General features: G+C 31.2%; 1 protein-coding gene and 1 long non-coding RNA gene across 5 annotated transcripts in view; one reads left to right on the top strand and one right to left on the bottom strand.

Annotated features, from left to right (window-relative positions):
- The window catches only part of Fas2 (neural cell adhesion molecule fasciclin 2), a 382,989-nt gene that overhangs the window by 218,776 nt on the left and 136,235 nt on the right, over positions 1-27,978 (top strand). The gene's annotated exons all lie outside the window — the stretch shown is intronic.
- On the bottom strand, positions 734-3,422 carry LOC148238087 (uncharacterized). Its single transcript, XR_015812761.1, has 2 exons — positions 2,251-3,422; positions 734-2,090 (listed from the first exon to the last, which is right to left on the bottom strand). It is a non-coding gene; the product is annotated as an uncharacterized LOC148238087 (long non-coding RNA).

The raw sequence follows: 27,978 nt of genomic DNA, 5'->3' as shown, positions 1-27,978 counted from the left end.
AGATAAATGAGACAAATAAAGAGGATGACGCATCGCGTTGTTTGTATTATTATTTCCACGACGAGACACAACAATCAAACGCTACCCGTCATCGGACGAAATAAATTTTATGGAAATTGTCGGAAACGACCAGATTGGGTGCGTTGACCGCAACTTGATGAATTAACTGCTATAAATAACGGATTATAAGCATATTTTATAGCAATAATTTTATTTTATTATAAATATTTTTGCTTTCTTCTAGAGATTTTTTGAACAATGACGATGCTAATAATACTAAATATGATTAATCACAATTCAAGTAATATATATTGTATATATATATATATATAACGAAACTATCGAAATCACTTGTGCAAATGCAGTAAATACTTAAAGAAATGTTTAGAGATAACCTCCACTTGCTCTCAAAAATGATTCCGAGACCTTTAGTGGAAGTTTCTCTAGTCAAAATGTTCCTACCGATATCGTAGGAATTTTCTGATGGCAAACAGGATCGTTAAAATACCACAGTATGACACTTTCCGACACTAAAAAGCAGACAGAACGGAAGCCCATCTCCATAGAGTCTAAATCACTCTGTAGAGAGGAGCCCGCAGCTGATCAAATGCATTTATATAATTTAAAATCATCTGCGTACAGAAGAAGACTTGAATTTGTTACTGCCGTATTTATGTCATTATTAAATATCATAAATAGCAGAGGACCCAGGTTGCACCCTTGAGGAACCCCCGAAGGGATGAAATATTCTTTCGACAATTGGCCGTCATATATTACAAACTGTCTACAGTCGCTCAAATAACTCGAGAATAACCGAGTTAAATCATCCGAGCAACCGAGGTTTGACTTTTTTTTAAATTATAATCCATGACATATCTTGTCCAAGGCCTTCTTAAAATCTGTACATATATACAATGTAGCTATTCTGTTTCTCTTAAGGCATGAACAAATTTTAAGGGTATGTCCCTGAAGTTATGCAATTGGCACGTAAACATCCGCATCTGCTACTCCAATTGTTTAACTCTACTGTTTATAAAGGCTTCTACGTTTCTTTATAATGTGGTAATTTATATGTTAAAGCTTCTGTTTAATTGAAAATTAGCACCCTACAAGTTAATGATAGTATCACAAAAATACTGCATCTAATAAAAGCGTTATGCAAAAAAATGTTTACAGTAATTCTAATCGAATCTCATTTACAAAGTATACAATATTTTCATTTCAAGTCACATAAAAAAAACATTAGATCCCCACGATATATAGAGCTATCAACACACGTAAAAAGCATTACAAAAATCATTGAAGAAAGTACTTCCTTGAGTACTGACATCACCAAATAAACATCAAATCCACCACGACCGATTCAAATCCGCATAAATTCGCCATTTCGACGGATTTCACTCCCTTCCTCGACACAGAAAAAGCTATTGTCAGTCGTGTCGATTGGAAAAGCTCTCGGAAAGCGGCGATAATTCACGGCCGCGCCGTTTAATTGTTTTCACGCAATTTTCCGCGGGCCGCACAGTATTTTTTTTTGCCGACCGGCTCACGTATAGAACAATTTATAGCTGCCGGTCCGCTTCCGGTCCAGGAGCACGATATTAATTTACCCCGTCGGCCGTCATCGGAATTAGATCACGTGACGCGGAAAATGACGATTTATATAGGGGACGTGACGATTATGCTCGGTGACGGAACATTTGTGACCCCGACGCGGTAGATTTTTATCACCTGTCATCGGTCATTGCTCAGATTATGTGAATGTGAAAAGATTATATATACTCAAAAATGTGATTAAATATACTAAATTTATTTTATTTTTCATTAACACTAATTGAAATGGGAAATCAAAGAAGTCTTGTTTTGCTAATATATTGCATTGACATTTTATTGAAACATATTGATGACCTTGAATGTGTACTAAATTGTTTTTTGAGAATTTAAAAACTCACGCCACAAAGAAAAAAAACATCTTAAGAAAATCACTATATACTATAGAGTTAATCTATATTTTTAATGTTATACTCCTCAAGAGTTTTCAATTCGTCATAAATATCGAGTTAAACTTTTTCGAGATTCAGGGTGACTACCTTTTTTTTTTTTTTTTTTTTTTTGGTAAGTAGAGGGAAATCTTCGAAAGACGTCGTTAGCTTCCAAGTCGCTAACGACAGTGCCGGATTCCGTTGCTAGTCAACGACCTACCGGCTAAAACCCATCTACTGCCCTCCCCTGAACGACCAGGGTGACTACCTGGCTGGACCAGATCGGACGGCAAAGTAGAAGCAGCTGCCTTTTACGAGCTGGGTGGATCTGACGTTAGCTATACTTGATAAGAGTAGAGCCCGGTTTATTTATTGTTTTAAGTTAAAAGCAAATAGGACGTTCTGATGGTAATTTGAAGTAAAGTTCTATGTCAGAGTTTTGACTTACATACGGTCGGAGAAAGGAAGGAGAGCAAAGTCATATTTTTCGTCGATTCTTTAACCAATCAATAAGCAGAACTAGAATCTTTGTTTTCACTTGATTAATATCTTACATGTACTTCTGCTAAGTATTATGTTAGTTCTGCGACGGTATTTGCTACCTACTCGCTCGGAGATGATATTTGTTTCATTATTTGTGTCGTTAGTAGGTGGTAGAGTAAAAATAGCTGTTCTTTAAAGTCGGAGAGTCTTCGCTGCCGTGTCAGTAAAATTTAGCCGGCTGTTATGATGTGATCTTGTGACGATGCTGGACTATCTGCTGATGTGATCCGTGCTGGGATTGACTCTCGAGAGCGTTTTACTCCATCTGCCTCTCTTTCTGCCTGCCCGTCTCTTATTAAGTGTCGTTTCTTTTATATTGCTATTTTGAGACAGCTCTGCGAATCGCAGATGAGTATGCTGGTGGGCCAATTGCATCACTTTTTGCATACACCCACATCGTGTATAGATCACACCTTAAAAATAAAACTTTCAATCGACCATTTTCAGTGATCGTTAACAAATGGTGTAAAAAAGCAATAGTCTTTTTTGCTCAGGTTCATCCTTTGCACACATACAAAGGGTAGATTTTTCTGGTACCCTCACAAAATATAATCCGATCAATCATAACATATTAAATTAATTTAGATTTTCCTAATCTAATGGATGAATATCGTAGTGATTCAATAAATTCGAGGTAAATTTAACATATTATGTAAAATAATTAGCTACTTCAGTCCATAAAAAATTATTAATATACTTTCTATCTACATATATTTTTTATAAGCTGCTCGAAAATATGTTTAAAATATATATGTAATAAACTATTAAAACATCAAAAGCAAAAATCAGGCAGTATGTTATTTATATTAAAATAACAAGAGTAGCGCTCGTTAAAAATCAAAACCTCAAAATATTATTAACATTATTACTAAAAAAATATAATTTAATAAAAAAAAATGATGTACTCCTAAATATTTATGAATTTCTTAAAAATAATTACTATGTATAATATATACATACATAATAAAAACTATTAAAAATATACAACGCTAAAATCAGAATATTTTATAATGTTTCTTTGCATATTAACATATGTGCACAAAAAACACGAAATAAAATACTTTGTAAAAATATAAACTATTAAACCCGCATTACACAAATATGTTTCTTATATTATAATATTAGTTTATGCCTCGTTATTCATTGAGATCGTTTAGTTGCAAAACGTAATTACAGAAGTACTCACTAATAGATTGTTAGGATAACTTTGCATTGAAAAACTACTAAGACTTCAGCCGTTTATTATTCCACACAGAAGTTTGTCGGCTGTCAAGAAGTTCATGTTGAAATCGATTTTATAAACTTTTTGATTACGATTAAACTAAATGTAACATTTCTTATTTGACATAATTGTATAGCAAATTTAATATATCCTATCAAAACATTGGATGTTATATCTGCGATTATATTAAAATTAGTTTTGTATATTTTTTCATAGTTTAAGACGAACAGAATACATAAAAAATATAATTATGTCGCCTGGATCATAGTATGATTTTATGATATTAGTAGGGATTAACGATTCAGAGCTTATTTTTTACAATCTAAATTTTCTGATTGATCAAAATCCAGATATACGGATTATGATTTAAACTTAATTTTAGAAAATTATTTTAATATTTTGCATGATGTTAAAGACATTTCTATTTAAAAATTATAGGTATACATTTATAATTTGTTACTTTTGCTTGCCTAAATTAACCCTACCCAATGAAAATTTTCCTAAAGAGGTCGTCGAAAAAATTGTCTTGCAATTATATTGAGCCAAAAATGGGAAACTATGGGTTAACTTTAACTAAATGTTTAGCGTCCGAGTCGCATTGCGGCCCGCAAAGCATCTGAAAATATAATATGTGGCCCACTTTAAAATATTAATGGTTACCACTACAACAGAGCATTGCCTTGTCTAGTCCAATTTGCTCCACGTTTTTTTAGAATCAGTTATAATTTACTAGATCCGCTCATAAATTCAAGATGTGTAAAAGGTTGTAGTGCCTAGAATGAGGAAGTTGTAATTTACGACATAATAATTTATTTATGCTAACACAATCCACAAAATATAAATTCATACCCCGGTGTCCAAGATTAATTGCCATGGGGGCGCGAAAAGCTTGCAATAAAAGTGTGTCATAAAAAAAGTGTCACGTTACAGCCGAGCCGCACACATACGTATAAATTACAGGAACCCCGGTGCCGTAACATATTGGGGTTGAACACGAATTAATCTAATAAAAACTAAGAACGTAGCCTAGCAAAGTTCCCTCATAAAAATATACAAGGTCTAAGCTGCCAATGAAGGGGCAGTGCGGTTAATTTACGACGCTTCGCTTCCTCCACCGGTCTTATGTATGCGACGATAAAAGCGCGCCTACGCCCGTGTGGATTATACGGGATGTACAGTAAAATGTGAAAATGTTTTAGTAAATGTTACATTTAAAAGTTTCAAAGAAAAAGTGTAATAAACTCTCTTTTTATAAAATGAGAAACATTTGTTTTTTAAAGACATTTTTATTACTTGTTCAGATTTATTTTAAAATATTTTACCTAAGGCGTTGCTTAAACTAAGATTATTTTTTAAAACTTTTTTTTTGACCTCTACCCCAAAGACAGGAGCATAAATAACTCGTAGCTCTAATGTAGATATCATATGTAAATACATAGCAATATTATATATTTCCCACCCGATGTTAAAAATAAGCTTTTATCGGTGCTTTCGCAGTTGGCTACAAATACTTTACATACATGAAAGTGTCGCTGTTAATAATTCTTTTTATATTTATTTTTAAGATTTATATAGCTTTAAAATATATTAATAATATGCACGACGACGATACGCGACACCTATATGTTTATATGTTCTTACTTTGTACTGATGTATAAGTATAGACTACTTCTTTTGATTGATGCGCATAACACTGTATCATATAGGTTTTATTGCGTATGTTTTTAATATTTTAATGTAATTTGCAGCTATCTTAAAATTTAATACCTAAGTCAAGTAATACAAAATCATCCAGAATACGATATAAATTCTATTGAAAAAGTCTCGTTCTAAAGTTACTCTTATCATAAATTCCATGTGGCATTATTTTAATATTTATTATAAATAAAATATTATAATTTTAAAAACGTGGTTCGTCAAGCTCAAAACGTTTTTAAACGCATATTTCATGTGGCCTTACACACGTTCAAAATTATACGAGCGACCCTTTGAGGGCTGGAGAATTTCAACCGTAATTATACGCATATGTAAATTGCACATATTCTGCGACCAATGCAAATTTTGGTCGCAAATCAACACCCTTGTTTGTACAAATGCCCGCACATGTGTACCTACCCTTGAACCGACCAAACATACGTCATTGAGAAATGTCATCAAAAGGGCATCAAGCGCCCTCGGATCGCGTCATTTTCTCTAGCGCATTTTCCTACCCGGAAAACGCGTATTTTCCCTTAAAATGGACACATAAGGGTGAGCCAATATAGACTGAAGGATGTAATGAAAGTATAAGTTTAGGAAATGAAAGATTTTTTTGTAGCGCTAAGAGAAATTGTCGGAATGGAGGGATATATATTAGGGGTGGAAATTTTTCGATTAGTTTACGCCGATTACACTACACTTAATGAAGAAATGGATTTCTTATTTTCAGTATTTTTTTAATATTGGGCATAAATAAACTAACAATAAATTTATTAATTTGTAACTCTACTAAAATCGTTATTTATTATTTATATATAATTAATGAATCACTGTCTGAAGAAATTTCTTTATTTAAAGAAAAAAATCGTAGCATCAATTATTCACTTAATAATAATATTATTTATATTTACACCTTTTATTTTATTTTTATAAAACTACGAATTATTAATTATTACTATAGCAAACTCTCTAAAATTATTAGCCAATTTAAATTTATTTCTTAACCTGCTTTAATTCAGTGCGTTTTTTATAATAATTAAGTCTAATAAAATTATTTAAGATTTATACATTTAAACTATTTTGAAGTATATTTCACTAAAATATAACTGAGGCTTAATGGATTCTAAGTACTTTCTATCTCCATAAAAAATAACAAGAAAAACTTATCTCTAATATCATATTTGCCTAACGATTTTCTGTTAAACAGCATACAACTTTAATATGCAGTTAGATGAAATCTCAGGGATTTCAATTTTATCGCATTTAAATACACTAGATTATTTTATAAAATTATTTTTTATCAGTGTCCCTAACGTAAATTATCATATAATTATAAAATCGTGCGAATTTTATTAATAAATTATATCACTTTTTACATTACTCTTATTTTTTATTTGTTTTAATTCCATCTGTGATCGTTACTAAAATATTTATTTTAAAATGTAGTTTAAATTGTTATTATTTTAAATTATTTCAGTGAAAGAAGTCATGTAGCTTAATTACACTTTCATGCAATAGAATTAAATTTTACATACAAGAGATTTTCTTAGGATTCGAGGCTGACTTTCTGGAACAGAATATTAAATTTAGAACAATATTCCAAAGAGTAAATGTTATTATAGTATTTGTATCATTTGTCATTATTTATCTTCAAGATCAAGACTTGGAATCAAACACATTTTTTTCAAAATTCGTAACATCGAAACACATATTATTTATTTTGCGTAAATATACACATCACAAGTATCATGCCTTTATGTATCAATACATACAGAACAACAAAGGCACGCAAACAACAACACAAAAAAACAGAACACTAAAGCAGAACCGATAGAATATCTGTCGCAACCCGTGCCTCACAAAAGGACCAAAATTTCAATATGTGCATATCGCAGCTGACAATCAGCCCTGACGCTATGTTATTGTCTTTTTCCATGTTGAACATGACAAATACACATGAGTGTGTGTGTCGTCAAATGGTCAGATGGTACGACCTGACCTGTCCCCCGGATATCGGAAGCCCCATGGCCGGCGGAAATTGCTTCTGAAAGAGTCCCTCAGAGTACAGTCGAGACCGCAAACAGGACGAAATAACGCGCCCCCTGACCGCAGGGGCCTTCCTGTCCTGCGGAACCCCCGCGGTTAACAACCTCTATATGTCTTCATTATCTATTGATATTTAATATGGGAATAATCCTTATTGGTTTCCTATGTAATGTGTCATTGCGAGTTCTGTATAGTTAGAAATGGGTGAGAACTATTAGTTAATTATAACTAAACCCAATTTAAATTATTTAACTTTATTTTAAACATTAAAAATAATATGAAAAATATGATGGTAATATATTATAATTAGTACGCGCATATAAATTTTCGCGTTTATGTGAAACGTTTATTTAACATTTACGCTACGCACGCAATCATGATAATTGAAATCAAACGAAATCTTCGTTTGTATTTCGTTTATTGCGTTATATTATCATTAACGTCTAACGTTATTTTACGACTGCGAATTAAACATTATATCATTTTATTGTTTCAGGTGAGACCCGAGATCCATTCCATCGTAAAAATCTGACCTCAATAATGAAAGCAAGTAAGAACTTACAGACATTTAGACCCTTATCGATCGAGTGCTTTTATAGTTGTTTTATAGATCTCTAGAGGAATATTTGAGATTGATAGAAATTTTCAGAGCAATCACTGTATGTTTTAGGAACTGTCGGACCTTTAATCTGTTCGAAAGAAATTCGCAAAGGTCCGCGTAATTGTGCAATAATAAATCGTTTCCGAAATATTATCGGGCCCCGCGGTCTCATTACATCAAGATGGCGCCTTTATGGGCAAAAATTGGGGTTGTAGAGCGCCGCCGCGATGGAGATTGGCTAGTGAAAGAAAAAATACATTTAATAAGATTTTTCTTCGAGAGTAAACAAGATTAAGGGCCGGCACGTGGGGCGGTGCAGCTAGGGGGGGCTAGGCTAGAACGTGCGAGATGTAAATAAACCGTGGCCCTTTTTTATTGCGGGACGTCGAAGGGATACAGGTTGCATTCTCTACCTTATTATCTCGTTTAGGGCATCCAAATACCCGGATAAATTCATTACCCGGTTCTCGGGTATTTTTTTGCATTACATGCACTAGACTTTTATTAAATTATAAAGAATAAAATGTATTTTGAGTTTGTAAATGTATTTCTTCATTGCTGTTATTTTTTTTTCTAAAAAGTAATATTACAAAAAAAAATATATTTTTCATAGAATTTTTAATGAAAAAATGCTAACATCGGAAAATACGCGTTCATTTACCGTTGAAGTAGATTTAATAGTTAGCAAGCAATTAAAAACTTTTTAGAATTAGACTTTAATTACCAATTGATTCCAGAAATTTAACTCTGTTTATTTTGCTTTTTTTACCCATAACTTTTTCTTAATTATTTTCCAATAATTTAATATCAATATCATTATCTTATGAATATAGTCGCTTCCTTATACTAATTGCATATGATATAACAATATATTTATAAGCCGAATAAAATGAAAAATTGTTCTTAGAAGCAGATTATCAGATGAAACTAATTAAATTTTTATAAAGTTGTATCTAAGTAAGATAATATATACATTTTAAAGTCCAGTCAAGATTAAATTTTGCCTGGAAAACAAAGTTAGATAGTAAAAATGTCTAAAAAAATTCAGAACCACTATTGATTCGCCTTTTATCCGTGAACGTAAATTTAATTATTGTAAAAACACGTAAAACGACTCACCCGTCCCAACATATTGTTGAGAACAAAAATGTGTTTTTACTATGATTTAAAGAATTACCAGAAACTTTATAACTATTGTCAACTCTCGCGTATTAAAACCTTGAAAGCATCGTAAAATTTTGTATGCACAATTTATGAATCACTTAATTGTACATACAGAATTTTTTGCTACTTCTAAATTGCTAATAAATAATAATTACATAATCAAATAATTTATTATGTCTAATTGGTCTTAAAATTGCATTGGATTAATAAAAAAAAAACTGTTCACATCTCTTGCTGGTGGTGCTTACCATCAACCGATGGATACCGAGCGACCATAAATCACTGACGGTAAATAATTACAATTTAAATGCCTTTTCTCGTGTACGACCGTCCCTTAAGTATGCCGTAATATTCACATTTTAATCTGATTCGTAAACGGCAAATGATTGAATATGCCGAAATGAAATGTGTCATAAAACTAACATTGTGGAACAATTCTTACAGACTGTTAAACAGGGATTTCTCGTCTCTTTTTGATATTTAATCTAAGTAAAAACACAAAAATGTGTTTTTAGTATGATTCAAAGAATTAACAAAAACTTTTTATAATGCCGAACATTGACAACTCTCGCGAATTATAAACTGGAAAGCATCATACAATTTTGAATGCAAAATTTTATAATCTATTATTTATGAATCTCATAATTGTACATGCAGAATTTGCCCTTTTTATATTTGACAAACCGAAGAATAAATATTTTTGTTACTTCTAAAACCATAATTAATAATAATTCCTTAAGCAAATCAAATAATTTTTGATCAAATCATCGGTTGCAAGCAAAAACTCACAGAATTCTACGACATTGCTGAACCCTTGACCCATTGCTAAATTAATTCCGCAAATAAATATTTGCATTTTTATTTTTTTCTTTACTGGAAAAAGCTTAAGAACGTGAAAACGAAATGGATTTGTTTATCGCAATAAAAATTTCCTTGTGAAACAATATTTTCGGACTGTTCAATAGCGATTCCCTATCCCTTTTCGATACACCGCTCTCACTACCTGGTCTGAATACAGCTGTTTTACTTAATCTCTAAATGCTTTTGCGAAATAGGAAAAAATTCGAAGAAATTTGCATCTTGTGAGATATATATTTCATATGGAGAAATCAAATATCATATTAAAATTTAAATGATCAGATATCCGTTAAAAATAAGTGTTTTCGGTTTTTTCACAAATTTTCGGGTACTCGTCGTTTATGAAAAAGTCTTATATTGAATCATTCTAAAATTATTTGATTATTTTTGTCACAAATATAACATAAATCATGTACCAATAATGACGTTTAATTCTGTAACGTCTAGTTTTTACAATACTGTATTTAAATTTTATTATAACATTTTTTAATGTAACTTCTGCTACTGTTTTTTTTTTAATGTCAAGGATTAACCTTCATCCGTCCCTCAAATCGACTGTACACTAAAGTCCCTCGGGTCTTTTTCGACCCAGGTAGAAATTTTTGACTTAAAAGAAACAAAATGCAAATTAATTAAATTAATTTTATTAGTAACGGTAATGTTGACTGTTTACGAATAATAAAGAGCGATTTATGGGTTAATTATTTATTTATTACATTTATTACATACATTATAGGAAAGTGCCTTACAAATAAATCTTTTACAATATTTACATTCTAATGCATGTATATTGTCCGATTTTGGGCAAATATGACATCTACCTTTTTTTTGAACACGTATCCTTGCTGTTGGTACTTCTAAAGGAGATGTAGTTGTGCATTTTTGTTCTAATATAAATTGTTGTCTTTTATCAATAATTTGCCCACGGTTTCAATGAAAATTCTCCTTTGATAATTTTTTTTTATATTCCAATCTGGATAAACTCATGTAAATATAATAAATGCATTTGATATAGATATATCTAATATATTGGCAAAAAAAGTAATTGGTCATCTATTTGTTTTTCTTCGAGTACTGTAATTGGCTATTTTTGTCTAAGGTATCAACTCCTCCTTTCGTTGCATTATAATCTAATATAATGTTAGGTTTATTTTCAGAACCACCTGACAATTCCTTCGTTATGTGAAGAGTGCTCTAAAGAACAACACATTTCTTTTTTTTATGAATGTATGACACTAAAGATGTATTCTTTGTAAATGCAAATTTTGAAGTAAAAATTGCCTTGCCTTTTACTTCGAGCAATACGGGTGGAATTGACGTTTTATTTTTTTGAATAGTGCCAATCATAGTATTTTTTTTATAAGTAACATTTGACCTTGTTCATAAGAAGTGAAAAAGTTGTCAACTGTTACATTTCTCCCATCAAGTTGTTGACACAAATCTAAAACCGCTCGCCTTTCTTGATTCCTTTCAGGTGCTTCACTAGCTACTTTTCCAGTGTATATATCTATATTCCAAACATAACTATTTTTGCTAGGACCCAAAATTGAATCCCATATTTAGCCGGCTTTTTTGGCATGTATTGTCGAAACGGAATTGTATGAAATCAATTGCTCATCGATTATTACATTTTCGCCCAGATTATAAAGGTATGGTAGTATTTCAACCCATTTATTCTAAAGTTCTCGAATTTGGGGCTAATTTGTCAGTATTTCTTCTAGCAGCTCGTGTACTACGATCATCAAATCGAATGACTCGATATAATTTTGAATCGTTTTAGTGACATAGTAGCCCTGAATATATGTCGACCCTTTGTTTCGTGCCATAAATTTTCCAAATACTCATTATTCAATTTATATATACCAGCTAACAACAAAAGTCCAATATATGCATCCAATTTGATAATATCAATATTTTGCAATCCTCTTTATACACGATTTCCTTCCAAAATGGTATTTTGAATAATAATAGTTTTTATAGAATTTGTAAACAATAATTGAAATGCAGTTCTGTTGATATGCGAGAAACAGCATACCTTGTGATTCCAGGGGTAGTTCTAATCATGTTTGATGATGATTGACGGCTATGTTGAAGGCTTTGATCGCCATTTAATACCTTTATCTTTAGAAAGATATGATGACGATCCAGGAGGTACATCATCTATGTCACTATCAGAAGTTTCAGTCAATTCTTCAATATGATCTGACGTCTCTGAGCAGGTATCATTTCCCGATGAAAATTCAAGTAAATTATCTTCTATTATAATAACTTCAAAAGAGTATTTCTTAGAAGGTGATAAATAATAAACATCTGTTTGCGCCGGGAATTCCAATAATTTGACCTAAAATAGACTTGGGTCATTTTCGACCCGAGGGACTTAAGTGTTACTTCTTTTACAAGAGATAATCCAGGTAACATATTTATTTTTTCTTTTCAAAAATTAGTTTATTATCTCAACAAAATCAAAGTCACGAAATTACAGATATGTAGTATTAATATTTTAAGATATATTTGCAAAACAAAATCGCTTCGGGTCGAAAAAGACCCGAGGGACGGATGAAGGTTAAATAATCTATTTTTTTTTATTGCGGTAATATAATAATAATAAAAAACATTGTATCTTAGATTTTCCTTAAAGCTTATATTCCAAAATTTCAAAGTATAGTTGCATATACTTATTACATACCTAAATATATTTTCTTATAATCTTTGCGTAAACCATTTCTTCGATATTTAATCTGTTTCGCTGCCTTTTTTCATTAGTAACTATTTTAGGCAACTTTATATGTATATAGAACTCGACCTCGGTGTACCACTTCAATCATTACCCAAGCCTGCATATATAGTGTAGTCGTACACGTACAGTCCAACTAAATATTAATTAACTCTCCCACGGGTAGGCCAATAATAACGCCAGGATTACATTATTTATTTCGTGGAAAGAAACCGCAACCATGCTGCCTCGAAAAGTCCCGGGTCCCGTTTCTGACCTTACCCGTGAAACCGCAACCGGTACACAAAAACGTCGAGCACGCCCTTCCTTACTAAGGTCTTTGGGTTCAAATTATACAGGGTGTCTAACCTTGGTGGCTCTGTCTTTCACTTTATTAAATTATATCACATTATTTTTGGAATAATATTATTTTATTATTAATATATTATATCAAGTATAATACTTGTTGAACTATCAAGGTATGACTTAGCTACCATTTAATAGAGGTTTTTTTTACGTTTAACGCCATATATATTATTTTTTCATTGGTGTCATTTATCGATTGCGTACCGTCTATCGTCGTTGTCGATCAAGACATATTATATCGTGATTTGAAATTTATATAAAATTTTAAACAAATTTTTCAGCACGTAAAACTTTCTAACATATTTTTAAGGTAACATATGTTCAAAATAATAAAATAAATGAAAGCGAAAAGTTTATCTTTTCTCGTACTGTGTACGTTTAAATTTAGATTAAAAAACTTTAAATATTTATAGCCGCTTTAAACGTATAGCGAATTAAGAATTATGGCAAGCAAAAGGGCGGAAACAATAAATTGAACACAAAAATACATAAACGCTCTCGTTATCCGCGCGGGTGGAAAAAACAGATTATATCCAAAGATAATTCGGACTACATTAAAACTTTTGCGACTCTGTCGTTGGGGCAAAAGTTAAAGAAAAACGATCGTTGAGAAAGAAAAAGAAAAAATAACATGGATAAAAGACATAAAGAAGTACACAGAAGCTAAAGATTTGCGTAACTGGATAGTATAGTGAGCAATAATATTTAATTTATTCGCCTAATCAAATTGTTAATAATTAACTTCTATGGGTTGACGAGCTATCGTCCTCGAGCTGTACGCATTCTTGTAAGTAATACGTTTTTATGGTGTCGTAAATATCTCTCGCTCAACCGAAAATATTCTCCTAGCGCCGTTTGTTCTAATAGCGCACATAACCCAAAGGTCACTTTTCGCACTTCCTACTGCCAACCCTTACTATTTTGCTACAAGCTAGCGATCGTAAAGGGAAATTGCTCTATTTCCATATATATTATCTAAGCAGTCTTGAATGATATTTTTTATCGAAGCATGTGTGTGTTTGCTTTCTTCTCCTCTATAAATAGAAAGGGTCAAATTAAAAATAAAGTCAGGTATCCTGCTCGGGCAAGAGTGCTTTCTTTTCGGAGTTATTCGTGTGTGATTTTGGTATTTACAGCGTTTCGGGTCAGTTGGACGAGTAAGTGACCCTTTAGGTCAGGCATCAAATTTTCGCATACTAGAAAATGTTTTATGAATTTGTAATGTTTGGATTTTTATTGCGAGGATTTCGCATGGTTGAAGATACCAAATCGCGAAGGTTGGCAACTCATTTGAATTGTTTCAAATACAGCCGCTCTTCCTGATGACCGATTTTAATCTATATAATTATATTTTTTTACCATTAAATACAATTGAATGTATTTATTGAACGATTCAGTTAGCACAACATTGCCTGTATTTATCTATTTATTTATTTCAAGAAGTTTCTTACATATTTTATATTGTCCTTAATATCAGGGGTGCTTATTTTTTTATGTAAGACGAAGTATTTTGATAATAAATAATATTATACATCGATTTGAATCACATTCACGTACAGTTTGTATATGTCCGAACGGCGGGCGCGAATGACGTACAGCTGACATATTTGCGCGCGATCGAAAAATGTGCCAAATATTCGCAATTTTTAAATTGTCATATTATTAAAATTACGCTACTGATAAATATAAAAGTTTGTGTGGGCACTCACCAATACAATATCAGTGAAAACTTTTCGGTCGTAAATATTCAATTTACGCAAAATCTTTGTCGGCTTTTTCAAAATGCCATAAGGCATAAAAATTATACTTCAGAATACGAACACCACATCTGTGACTATCCTAGAATTTGTCGCCATCGATTCTAAATAAGAATTCATTATGGTGTGACATTTATATAAACCGATCTAGGAAAATACATAAGGATATTCGAAACGATTCTTTTTAGCAAAATCAAGTACCACTAATTATTTTTAATTATTTAATGTTATATGAAAAAAATATATTAACGATATCAAAAATATAATTAATCCCTTTTGGTGCCCTAAAATATTCAAAGATTTCAGTAAGAGTCTGTTGAAGTCCCCGATAAGCATGTGGTATTATAAATTGACCACGTGACTACGATGCAGCGCTCGTCATGCGTGTTGACCATAGGACGCCTACGCGCATACTGAAATTGAACCGAGTTACTCGTTATATCTCAGTTTGCGTAAAACCATATCATTATCTCTCTCACTCTCGTCACTTAACACTCACGAGAGCGAAAGGGGAAGTATCTCACCGCTCGCGCTCGAAAGAGCAGCTCCGACAATGTTCGGAAGCGCTCGAAGCTGGCCAAGCCAACTGAATTACCTTCACTTTACCTCCCGTTCTCAGTAACCTCGGACAACTTCCGAGAGTTTTAGACCGAACTCGACCGGAGTAATGCACTATATTCTCCGTCCTTGACCAACCTTAGCCAGCTTCCAGGAGTGTAGTGCAGGCATTACAGGTACAGTAAAATTATATTTGTTCTTAGATAGCGATTTTTTTACATCATAATAATATTAAATTATATACCAATTAAATAGGTTATAATAACACGATATTTGGTTTTATTATATTAATAAATTATAAGTAATATTACCTCTGCAACTTTCATATTTTTCTTTTTTCATAAAATCTTGATTGAATTTATTTTCGTTATATTATCATATTTTTTATTGTAAAAATAAATAGAAACATCAACAATATTGAATCTAAATTTAGTCTGAAATTGATTATATAAAAAAGCACATCTTTCTGTGTGCACAGATTCACGCCACTATTTAATTTCCCAAGGGACAGAAAAACTAATATCAAAAATTCTCGGAAGCCACTTTCAATAAAGCCTATGTTTGTTTGAATGCTTTGACAAAATAAAACTGACATAATTTTGTATAGACATAGTATATATGATTATTTTAATGAATTATAACTAGATTTTGTACTAAATAAATATAGCGATCATTAGTTTAGCGGTACAAACGCTAAAGTTTAATTTAATTTGATTTTACTGGTAATTTCAGCATTTATATTGTAAATACACTGCAGCTCCACAGAGCTGCAGTTAATTGCAATTGCTCCTTGTTAATTTATGGTTTAATATTATATGAAGCTTTAAACTACGCATTATTTTTAATTAATAAGTAATTATAGCTCATGAAATTTCAGCACTGAAAGTACATATGAAAAATAAAATTAGTTAGGCAACAAACACTGAAACTTTATATTTTATTTATAAACATATATAATTATTATTTCGGCCGAAACACCTGTAATAAAGACTGGGCCGAATTGTATATTTTTATTACTAATTATGTGTTCTACCCCAAACGCTGCAGTGTTTCGTGTAATGTTTTATTTTTAAATTACATTTTATGACTTCATATATTTATATGCTAATATGGTTAAAAATAATGCAATGATTAAAAATATTTCACTGTTAATGCTAATGGGTTTTGACTTTTGAACTTTCTGAAAGGAACAGATTTCAGGGCCTAGTACATATCAATAAAAATATATCCACTGCGTTGAGATCAGCCTCTTTCAGCTTCTTTAACTGCTTTCAAAAATGTTCAGAACAATAAGCTTAGTAATCAACGTTTTGCTCGTGATCTTATCTATCTCAGAGGAGTCAAAAAATAAACAATTCTCCCTTCGCCGACTGTGGTAATAAGTATAGCTCACCTGTCTCTATCACCATACAAATACTTTACCTGATTGATAGGGGTGCTTATTTTTTTTAGCAACACAGGGTTATGTAATTGTTATAAATGCTTATTGTACAACTATTTTAAGTCAGTTCGAGCTCAGTTTTTTTTAAATTCTCCTAAGTCTTGTCTGCGTCTGAATGATCCAATCGGCTCCAAAGATTTCCGTCGTTGTCTTTAAGCACTTTTCGCTTTTCGCTACAATGTTATTATCCATCCGTTTTTTTACTGAAACCTATGTTAAAGTTTGAAGAGGTTGTGATGCGGCAACCTAAAAGCATTCTCGATTTGCTGTCAGTACAATAGCAGAAAGTCCCAAAATGTCGTTATGATAAGATTACTTTTAATGTACATATAGCACACATTTTCTGATTCAAACCCAGAAAAAAAAATTCTACGCTTTGTGTCAATATATACAGAACAATTTATTTGAAATAAATCTATATATTATTATTTCGATAATTGCAAAGACTATTACCCTAACAGAGCGTCATCCCGCCTACATTCGACATATTCCTGTATCCGGTCGCGGTTATCACGTCTCTGAATGTAACCGTTACAGTTTCATAAAAGTGCCAAAAAGCTAATATATCCCGAGTCCCACCCTGCCTCTTTCTATGGCACTGTAGCAATGGCAATCTGGGGCCGGGACGTGATCACTGGCTCGGCGGTAATCGCGGATTCCTCCCGGCTAAAAATGGCCTCGCAAAACACCGTTTGTAGTTCGGGCCGCATTCTCGCAGATTAGATGGACAATAAAGTTTGGATGGGAGAGTCGAGATTCCGTTTAGAGATGGATAAGAGAGCGAGAAAAAATGCGCCTTTTACGCTTTTGACGGATTGCTAAGCTCGGGAATTTAACGGGATTCACGCGAAAGTTCAAGTGAATCTTGATAATAGAGTTTATGTTGAAAGTGAGGTATTTTTATAAAATAAATCTTAACATATCTATATCTAAAAACACTGATTGCGCCATTGTTAATACGATGATAATAGTTGAAATTAACTGCAGATATCTTAGTATTCTCTATTATAAGTATCACACTATTATTTTATAATTTCTACTATATAAAATTCAGAAACTACTATTTTCGTAATTGGTGTATATAATAAAGTTAATATATAATCTATGTCTAAAACAGACTAATGGAACCGACTATTTTTTACGTGTTTTGCTACATTAACGTTTCTGCTGGGATGATGTAACAGATTTTATCAAGCCGCAATATTATGCTTTCAATTTGTGCTTAAACTTTAATTTAAAAGTTCGTGTACTAAACCATTTCTGTTGTGTAAAAGAAAAAGTTAAAAAGAATAAAAAAAAATGTTTTAAATAATTCATATACACACAATTCTATATCATAAAAAGTTTTAAAAGTATCATGTCTAATTATTTTAATTAAGAAAACATTAAGTTTTCAACACCTTAAATCAGTACGAAGTTTAATTTTAATTATTAATTCTGTCGGAAAGACTACAACTTTCTATTCATTAAAACTATAAGCAAAATAAATTTGTTTAGCTAGACCTTAAATTAAATATTATTCGTATTGATTTATAAGAAATAAAAAATTTACTTGCAGAAAGTCAACAGCTGCACAATATTAACTTTGAAATATGAGTAATTTCTGGAATTCGACAATTACAAAGAGTAATTTTATACATTATAAAAAAAACACTTGCGCTGTAAAAAATATTACTTTTAATTTGCTGATTTTTTTCCCATAAATAATCTAAAAGAATAGTTTGAACGAATCTTTGAATAACATATAGTTAAAACATTGTCGAATATATTGTTTTCGAATATTCAAAATGGAGTCATTACTTAGTCGAGTTCTTAAAGTTATTAAATGGCTTTTCTTAGAATACTTTATGCTGACCAGGAAATTTTAAATATAATTTAAAACTGTGTGAAAACACATACATATCAGGCGCGTTTCCCGAAAGAGTGAGTAAGAGATGAGGGCATGCGATCCGCATCACGATCACGCGAGTGAGCGAAAGGGAAACTATCTTACCGCACGCGCCTGATACTTATGTAATTTGTACGGCAACGTCACAAATGAGCGCGGACAAATGGGCGTGCGTCAAAAGGGCGCTGCGTCTGTAACAAAATAGCGTGCGTCAAATGCGCAGACAGCCATTTGAGCGTTTGACAAAAGAGAGCACGTCATTAGAGCGCAAAAATGCTTTGAAAAAATCAAGTAATGAATATTTTAGGAATTAGGTATACAAAATATATGTAAATTGTGAGAAATTTCAAAAAATAAAAATTCACGAGATATAGGCGGTAAAATTAGTATTTTATGTGCCAGAGCGTAATGACGATTAAAATCAATAAAAACATTATTATTTATTAATTATTACGTACATACTCAAGTATGGCTCCCCATCCCCATACGTACGATATACATATATTTTTAGTAAAATGAAACGCTGATTTTGAATTTATCAATACATTTCGAGTGGCGTAATCGAGTGGCCCTCCGCATCGCAAGAGGAGGTGGTGTCTATGAACACAATGTCATTAGTCAACGGCAGACAATGAGCTCTTTTCATCATTGGCGTTACAATAACAAAGCAAACGGTGTTTCATAATATTTAATTAAATGTCCTGTATATTGGTATCTTCTCTTTTGTTTCTATGAATAATAATGCAATTGATAAATGCATTATTATTCATAGAAACAACATTGCAAACATATTCATCTTCAATATAAATTACCTGGAGACAGTCGTTACGTGGACCTAAAGTATAATCTCTCCATTTTTCCATTAATGAAGAACAGTATGCATTTTCGGGTTAATTGATGCATCTGCCATTTCTATGCTACAATTATCATATTGTAATAGCAGATGAACTTCGTGATATCTCATAGCCTCGCCAACCTTTAATCCCATATCAAAATAGTCATAGAACTTATTTTTGATATGTTCAGATGGAGACAAACAAGATAACGTCTCTGCGTTTATTATAGGGTGACTATGGTCTCCGATAAACTGTATTGTTTGATATCCGTCCTTAAAATTGAAACAGAATTCTTGTACATTTGTATAAATATGAGTTATATATCAAAAGGAAAAAAACATATTGAAATTACCTTCACATATTTATCACGCACCATTGTGTCACAATTCACCTTTTTTACAAGAACGTCTATTTTTTTGATTTACCATGCGTTTTTTTCGAAGGGTCAAGTTATATACAATAATTATATATAAGATTATTAGTTTAATTAGAGTACTTACCGTGAAATATATCGTGTGGGTTTTTTTTTCATACTCTTGCAATTCCAACTTGTTCTGGATTACGCACTGTATTCTTTTATCCAGTGCTCCGCTTCCTCGTTCATCTTTATATTGTATTACATAGAAAAGTTTCAGTTTCAACCTCGACGTAGTTAAAAGATTTAGGAAAATGTTTATCAAGCAAATGACGCCCACGTGTAAACGACCGTTACAACGTTACAAGCAAACGATAACGCACTCAATTGACACTTGGGGGCAGCACCGACGCACGCATACAACTACACTCAAAATTTGCATTTAAAAACTCGTAGGTAATAACTCCCTTTTTGATAATTATATAAAATGAATGTTTTAACTATAATTAGATTTAAATAATATTTTTCATATAAATAAAGTTGAAATCATCGATATTATACTTTAAGTAGGTCAACAACAACACAAAGATGACCTACGCGTCACTCTCGCATTAAAAAAACAAACAACTTGCATTTAAATAATTCGAATTAGAGATAAATATTTTAAAACTAGACAAATGCAATCTGAGGTGAATGACATTTGTTATTTTAAATGAAGCATAACCTTCAATTGTCTGGATGCATCTAGAAATATTTAAAAATATACCAGTAGCTATGCGACCGCGGTCAATAAGTGTTCTTGTTCATATATTTTTTATAATAATATCCGTTTCGATGTTTTTAATTACAAAGTGATAGTGTAATTCAGTGTATGTGTTAGAATTTAGCAGTGTATACAAAAAATTAGTGCTTTTAATATTGTTACTATGCAAGGCATCGTTGCATCAGTGTTTTTCCACGTAGTGCAACCGACGCGACGCGTCCCTTCCCCGCGGGCCTCGCGGAGGAAGGGACGCCGCGCGAGACCCGCGAAGATATTTGCAATTCTAAGCATCATGCAGTTGACAAGGTAATGTCTTTCTAATTTTATGTGCTAGTAACTCAACATCGTATTCCAAGCGTTGCACTCAAAACTTGAAATGCATTTATTGGCTTTGTGTTGGAGCTAATTTTGCCAATTTCAATTTATTAATGGTTAAAAAGCTTCTGGGTAACACAGTTTAGTAATATTGAATTCTAAACTTATGCAAATAAGTGAATAATCTTAAATTTACGAGTGTAAGTTTATTGTAAAATTTTTCATCGGAGCATGGCCGGACGGTTGCGATGTTAAGACCGCATAACGACGCGATACAATTATTGGTCTTGAACTGATTTTTTCCTTCAAAGGGTACCTATATTTTTATTATATGGGATTATTTGCTCTAATTGTGCATAATTCTTACTTTATATTGTGTGTCTGCTATGAAATAAAAACAATTTTAGTATGACAGAAAAAAAGAGCGAGATGCAAGCAGAGCTCGCTATTTCGCTCGCAGTATTCAAATCAGCGATTGACAACTATCGACATTTTTAGCGGCAACTCAAATAATAATATGAGTCTTTTCGGGCTAGTAAATTACTAACAATTAGTAACCTGTGTTTTAATTATTTATAAATACATATATTGATTTATTTTTACAAATTTCGAATGACGATATAATAATGGATGTTTAAGGAAGTGACGATCAATTTGATATTAACCGTGTTATTATTACTGTGACAGTAATAGTAGTAGGAATTATATCTAACCACTTAAAACAAGATGGATTATGCCAATATTTGATGCAAATAATGAATCTTAAATATTATGACAATTAATTGGTTTGGTGCGCCAAGTAAATATTTTTAGCCTAATATAATATGTACCTCTGCACCAAGAGATCCGTTTACTGTCCAGATACCCAGAGACCCGAAAATATAGAATAATATATCGATTTATAAAAACACTAATCAATTTACTAAGAGAGATTGGCATAATAGTTTATTATTATTATTTTTAACCTAATAAAATATTGTTTCTGAAATAAGTTTAAGTATATATGGTCCCCTTTTAAAATTGTAAATTCTACAATTTTTTTATATAATTTTCATTTTAATTTTTAATTTCATTTATTTTATACACTTTCTAGATTGATAGTGCAGCAAGAGCATTTAGTATGCTAAGACTATTTCTACCAATATTAAATCTTGTACAAGTTTCAAGTTTTAGAATAATCTTTTAATGTAATCATTTTTTATGATAAATTTAATTATTTTCTTAGAAACTGTTTTAATAAATTCCTAAGTATTTTGGTATGTACAAATATGGTTTTAATTTCAAATATCATTAGAGAATAACAGTACTTTCATATTTCCAAGGTATTGGGTTTTCTAATAAGAAATTACAATTTTTTTCTTCCACTGAAATTAATGTATAATTGTCTTTTTAGGAGATTTGATCTTTTCATTGAGCATTGTTTCAAAATGTTGTAGTGCTTGTTTTGCAAAAAAATTTATTATTCGATTTTAGTGATTATTTTTATTATTTTTCTTAAAAACCACAAGAGTTTATGTCTATTTTTATCTTCCAAATTATAATATCTAAAAATATTGGGGAGATATTCAAAACTAGTTATGGATAAAAAGGGTATTTTGTCAAATATTATAAATCTTACAGTAATTTTTATAGTAATCTTAATCTCACTGATGTACTTTCGTATGTACGTAATGATTAATAAATAATAGTGTTTTCATTTACTAATCATTTTAATCGTCATTATGCTCTGGCACATAAAATACTAATTTTACCGCCTATATTTCGTGAATTTTAATTCTTTGTAAATTTCCCACAATTTACTTATATTTTATATTCCTAATTCCTAAAATATTCATTACTTGATATTCTCCAAGTATTTTTGCGCTCTTATGACGCGCTCTATTTTTTAAAGCGCTCATATGTCTCTCTGCGCATTTGACGCACGCTATTTTGTTACAGCGCTACTTTGGTAAATGTTATATATTTTCATATATTATAGATCTTGTAATAAGCGTTTATTTAAATATAACGTTGATTTCTACTAATATATCTATGATTGTGTTAATTCTCAAAATGTCATTGATTCGGTTGATTTGTATTTGTACATCCAATGCTTTAATTTGTCATGACAATTAATAAGTAATAAAAACATTTACTTAATGTGACAGGAATGCACTTAAAATGTTACTGTTGTACTCATGTCGTAATTATGTGCTGGTAGATTAATAAAATAAGTAAATTATTTAAAGCTACGATATAACCGAAGAAAGACGTAGCTAGTAAAAAATAATATATATTGCCATTTCCAAATCTCGCATCAGCCATTTTTATTCCTTATTCATTAATATTTCATACATCACAGTGAATTCTAGAATCGTAAATTAACTCCGAAATAATACCATTATGCTGGTTCTGAAATAATTCAATTAGGACTTTACCAAACTTGTCCAAACTCTTACGAGTCTTGATCAATCTTGACTTTATGCGATTAACGGGATTAACATTTATATCATTGATCATTAATTATATATTATATAATATTTCAAATTTAATTAATATCCTACCTAAAAAAAAATATAAAATTATTTTTTGCTAATACATATTAAACGAAAGTAAGTCATTATTATTTCACACAATAAACCACAAAGCCACAGCAGCTTTAAAAGAAATAAAAAAAATCTAAAGCAATGGCTTTATCACCTACAAAATCTATTCGCTAAAATGAAAAAAAATAGCTGTAGCCGCAATTAAATGCAGATTAATTTATAAATAAATTAAATTAATTGCTTTTACTATTTAATTAATAAATTGTTAGGTAATATTTGATTTATACGAAAGTATATATTTTTGAATAAATATTGTTTCTCAAATAGTTGTTATGCTAATAGTTTACTTTTATAAAAGCTTATTTACTCTAGCTCTATAAAATATTAAGAGCTTCGATGCATATTTTCCATCGTTTTTATTTTTTTTACAAATATGTTATAATCTGATTAAGTGACACGAATAACTGACGGATCGTCACAGTGAAACACATTCCTCATAGCAAAGTCAAAGATCTTGCAAGGTTTTTCGCAGACGTGGCTTACGTGTAGGGAACCTACAATTGCTCTTAAATGTGATTCTAGGATCTTAACTGGAAGTTTTTCTAGCAAGAACGTTTCCACCGAGATCTTTGAAATAATCTGATTTCAAATTAGTTCGGGGAAATGATAATGAGAGGGCAGACGGTTAACGGAAGCCAATCTCCATCATCTAATTCACTCTGTAGATAAAAAAAGTCCGCAAAAAATCAAATGCATCTAAACAACTTTAAATCATCGCATACAATAAAAAACTGAAATTTTTTAACTGCCGTTTTATCCTTAATGAACAACGAGACGCAGATGGTCAGGTTGGATCCTTATGTTCTACCATTTCGATGTAATACAGATATGTATCTCTCTTCAATGATTTGCTCCCGTCGCTTAGTTTATCACCCTATGAAAAAAGATTTTCAATAGAATTTGAAAACTAATACCTCCTATATAATATCTACTTGAATGCATACGTATAAGAGAGGTAATGCCAAAAAAGTTCCGATCCATTAAATACAGCTCAAATCGCCCCTCGAGTCATTTATCCTAATGTGTGTGCGATCAAAAAGCGCTACACGCTCACAATATGCACATATTCGGTCTTGATTCTTTACGAGCGCACACTTGCCCCTTAACGGGGCGCCGCTGGTGTGGCAACACGTGCTAAACATTTCGACGACGCTAATGTCGCATTATATTCGAATGCGGCCCTGTCTTGTGCATTCTTTAAAATAACACGAGGTGATAAAACGTGTCGACCGTACGGAGGCAGCTTGTTCGAAATTTAATTTTGCGATTTGGGTGCGCAAAAATTGATGGTCGTCGATATAAAGGTGCGTTCACATTGCGAACCACCGATTATCGCAGTCTGGTAGCGACTAATTCGCTCAATTTGCGATCGGTTCGAATTAGTAATATGAATACAATTTCTATTGTAGTATTTGTACATTGTATTTTTATGATTGAAATATTTTGATTTAAATTATACAGCTGGGTTGACGAAACTTTGGAGAAATTTAGAAATTTAGAAAATCGTGGGTTGTAACTAATTTGAAAACAAGTTTTAAGTCCAATACATAAAAAATATCACCCCCACCTAAATTGAAGTTTAATTATTAAATACACAAAAAAATATAGCCAACATTTTCCTATTAGGAAACCACTTTTTTTATATTGTAAGTAAATTTAACCATTCTACATTAATAAATTTCTTTCGTATGAATAGTTTTATTTATGGAAAATGTTATGAAATATTGTAAACCTTAATTTTACTTAGCTGAAGTTTCACATTGAGATAAATCATGTCACTTTAATCAGCGTTTATATCAGCAAAAATAAATTATTTGAATCAAGATACTAAAGCGTCCATTACATTTTTACACAAATTTATATGTTCTTTATTCCAAAATTTGCGTAAAATTCAGATTGTTTGTATCTTATAATATATACATATTATTTTCTGGAGATTTGTAAGCGTATATAATTGGACTGTTTTATTATTCATGCTCACTAAATCTTTAGTTACAAATTAATTAACAGACCATAAAAATCACGTAAGAAATATATTTTTTTTTTGAAGTAGCTCATTGTTACAGAAAATTCTGTAAAAATGAGCTACTTCAGCTCATATAGAATATGTTTTTTCTAACTGTTACCTGATGGTTCAAATAAATCAAAATGTCAAACCCACCTACAACATAGGAGTTCAAAAAGTTAAGATTAAATGATCTCCATAAAATTAGACGATGTTAAATACAATAAATTAATTAAAGATAAAGCTTGTTGAAACTGATAACGCTCCTGAACTTTTGCCAGATATCTCTAGTCACTTCTTTAGAACCGAGGCTTTTCATTGTACACCTTTCCCCTCTCACAATACTGTCAATATCAGCAAACATAAGTTTGATGTCAATAGACAAAAGACTGTTCTGCCAACGAGTTGATAATAAGCCATTATTCGTTTCGCTAATTTTTTAATTAACTCGTGGATTGTAGTTTAAAAATCTCTTACAACAACTAGTGGTATATTGAGATACAATACTGTAATTTTTTTCTTTAAAAAAAAAATCCGAAAACTCATTAACCACGCAGAGCCAATTGATATTTTATGTTAAATGAAATTAAGGAATATAAAATTGGAATGCATTTTTATAAAACCAGTATTTTTTACTTAAACTCATATTTAAGATTTTTTACAATAAACTTATAAATGGCCATTTTATTTAACATTGATTTATAAATAGCTCATGCAGTAAAAATATTTTTGCTTTATTTTAGTAATAAATGGAAACTTTGATTAAATTGATTTAAATACTTTTTTAAATTCTCATGACAGGCGGCTCAAAATAGCCCCATGTTAAAGCATCCAAATACCCGGCCAAATGCATTACCCGGTTCTTTGAAATTTTATATAAATTAACCGGGTACCCGGTATGATTCTGGGTAATTTTGTGTAATAAATAATTTATTAATTAATAAATAGGCTGTCGAAACTGAAAATTTTATAAATATGATTTTATGCCTTATAATATTTTTTCTCAAAATAATAGTTTTAGAAGTTATATGATTAAAGATGTATTGGTGTATAATTATTTAACCGAAACTTAAAATTTTCTATAATAGAAATCAGAAGGAATTGTTTGCCTTAGTATTTTTAAATGTTTATAATAAAAATAAATATATTATATTAGTGTCATTTTCTCGATCCCGTTCGCCATCAGCTTATTTCTACCATCTCGGTGGTAACATTTTGACTAGAGAAACTTCCATTAAAGATCTCGGAATCACTTTCGAGAGCAAATGGAGGTTCTCTCTACACATACACGACGTCTGTGATAAATCTTCCAAGATGCTCGGCTTTGTTATGAGGAATGCCTTTCACTTTGACGATCCGTCAGTTATTCGCATCCTCTATGACACCTTAGTTCGTAGCATTCTTGAATCGGGATCTATAATTTGGAATCCCCGAATAGCCAAATATTCCCTTTTAGTGGAAAAAATTCAAAAAAGGTATTTAAGATACCTTTACAAAAGGACATTTGGTTATTATCCGTACTTATATCCCAGCGCCTTTCTTTTAGGAGCGTTGGGATATGATTCGCTGAGTTCTCGCAGAAAGCTGTATATCGCTAAGCATTTTTTTAAATTACTAAAAGGTGCTGTCGACAATCCAGCTATTCTCGAGGAATTCCAGTTTTGGGTTCCTGAACATTTTCGAGAATCACGATCGAGACCTCTTTTGATGACCGTTAGGGCTAGGACATCCGCACTTGCCGACTCGCCTATGGCTGTGGCCATCCGGCTCCTTAATACGCTGGCATTACATATTGACCTATTTAATGTCAGCTACGAGGAGCTGATCCGGTTTATTTCATTTAATTTTAATATTTTATAATTTTTTTGTTATGTTTAAGTATTTTTATATTTATGTATATATACTTTTTTTTTTATGTTTTATAAATTTAAAATTTGTTTTCGACCATCGTGGCGCATTGGGGTAACCTGTTAGGCCACGATGGTCTTAATTTAATCTAAAATAAAAAAATAAAAATAAAATAAATATAAAAATATATTTAATTATATTATATTATTTTTGGATTCTTGATTTTAAAGAATGCTGATAAATTTAGAATTGTATTTGGGAAACAAAAAGCAGTGGCTCAATAAAATTTTTAAAATATATTCATAATTTTTAATTAAATTAGTACTTTAAAATTGTTTAAAATGGCGGCTAAAAATATTGTTTGTCACAAAACTATCGTAGTTAATGAATTTATCGGTTTTAATATATTCGTAGAATAACGAATAAACAATCTG

Source organism: Plectrocnemia conspersa, unplaced genomic scaffold (assembly GCF_051122295.1).
Source record: "Plectrocnemia conspersa isolate PC_06_02 unplaced genomic scaffold, ASM5112229v1 ptg000002l, whole genome shotgun sequence".
NCBI classification, from domain to species: domain Eukaryota; kingdom Metazoa; phylum Arthropoda; class Insecta; order Trichoptera; family Polycentropodidae; genus Plectrocnemia; species Plectrocnemia conspersa.
The sequence above is the reverse complement of the archived record's forward strand: the minus strand, read 5'-3'. Positions and strand labels throughout refer to the sequence as shown.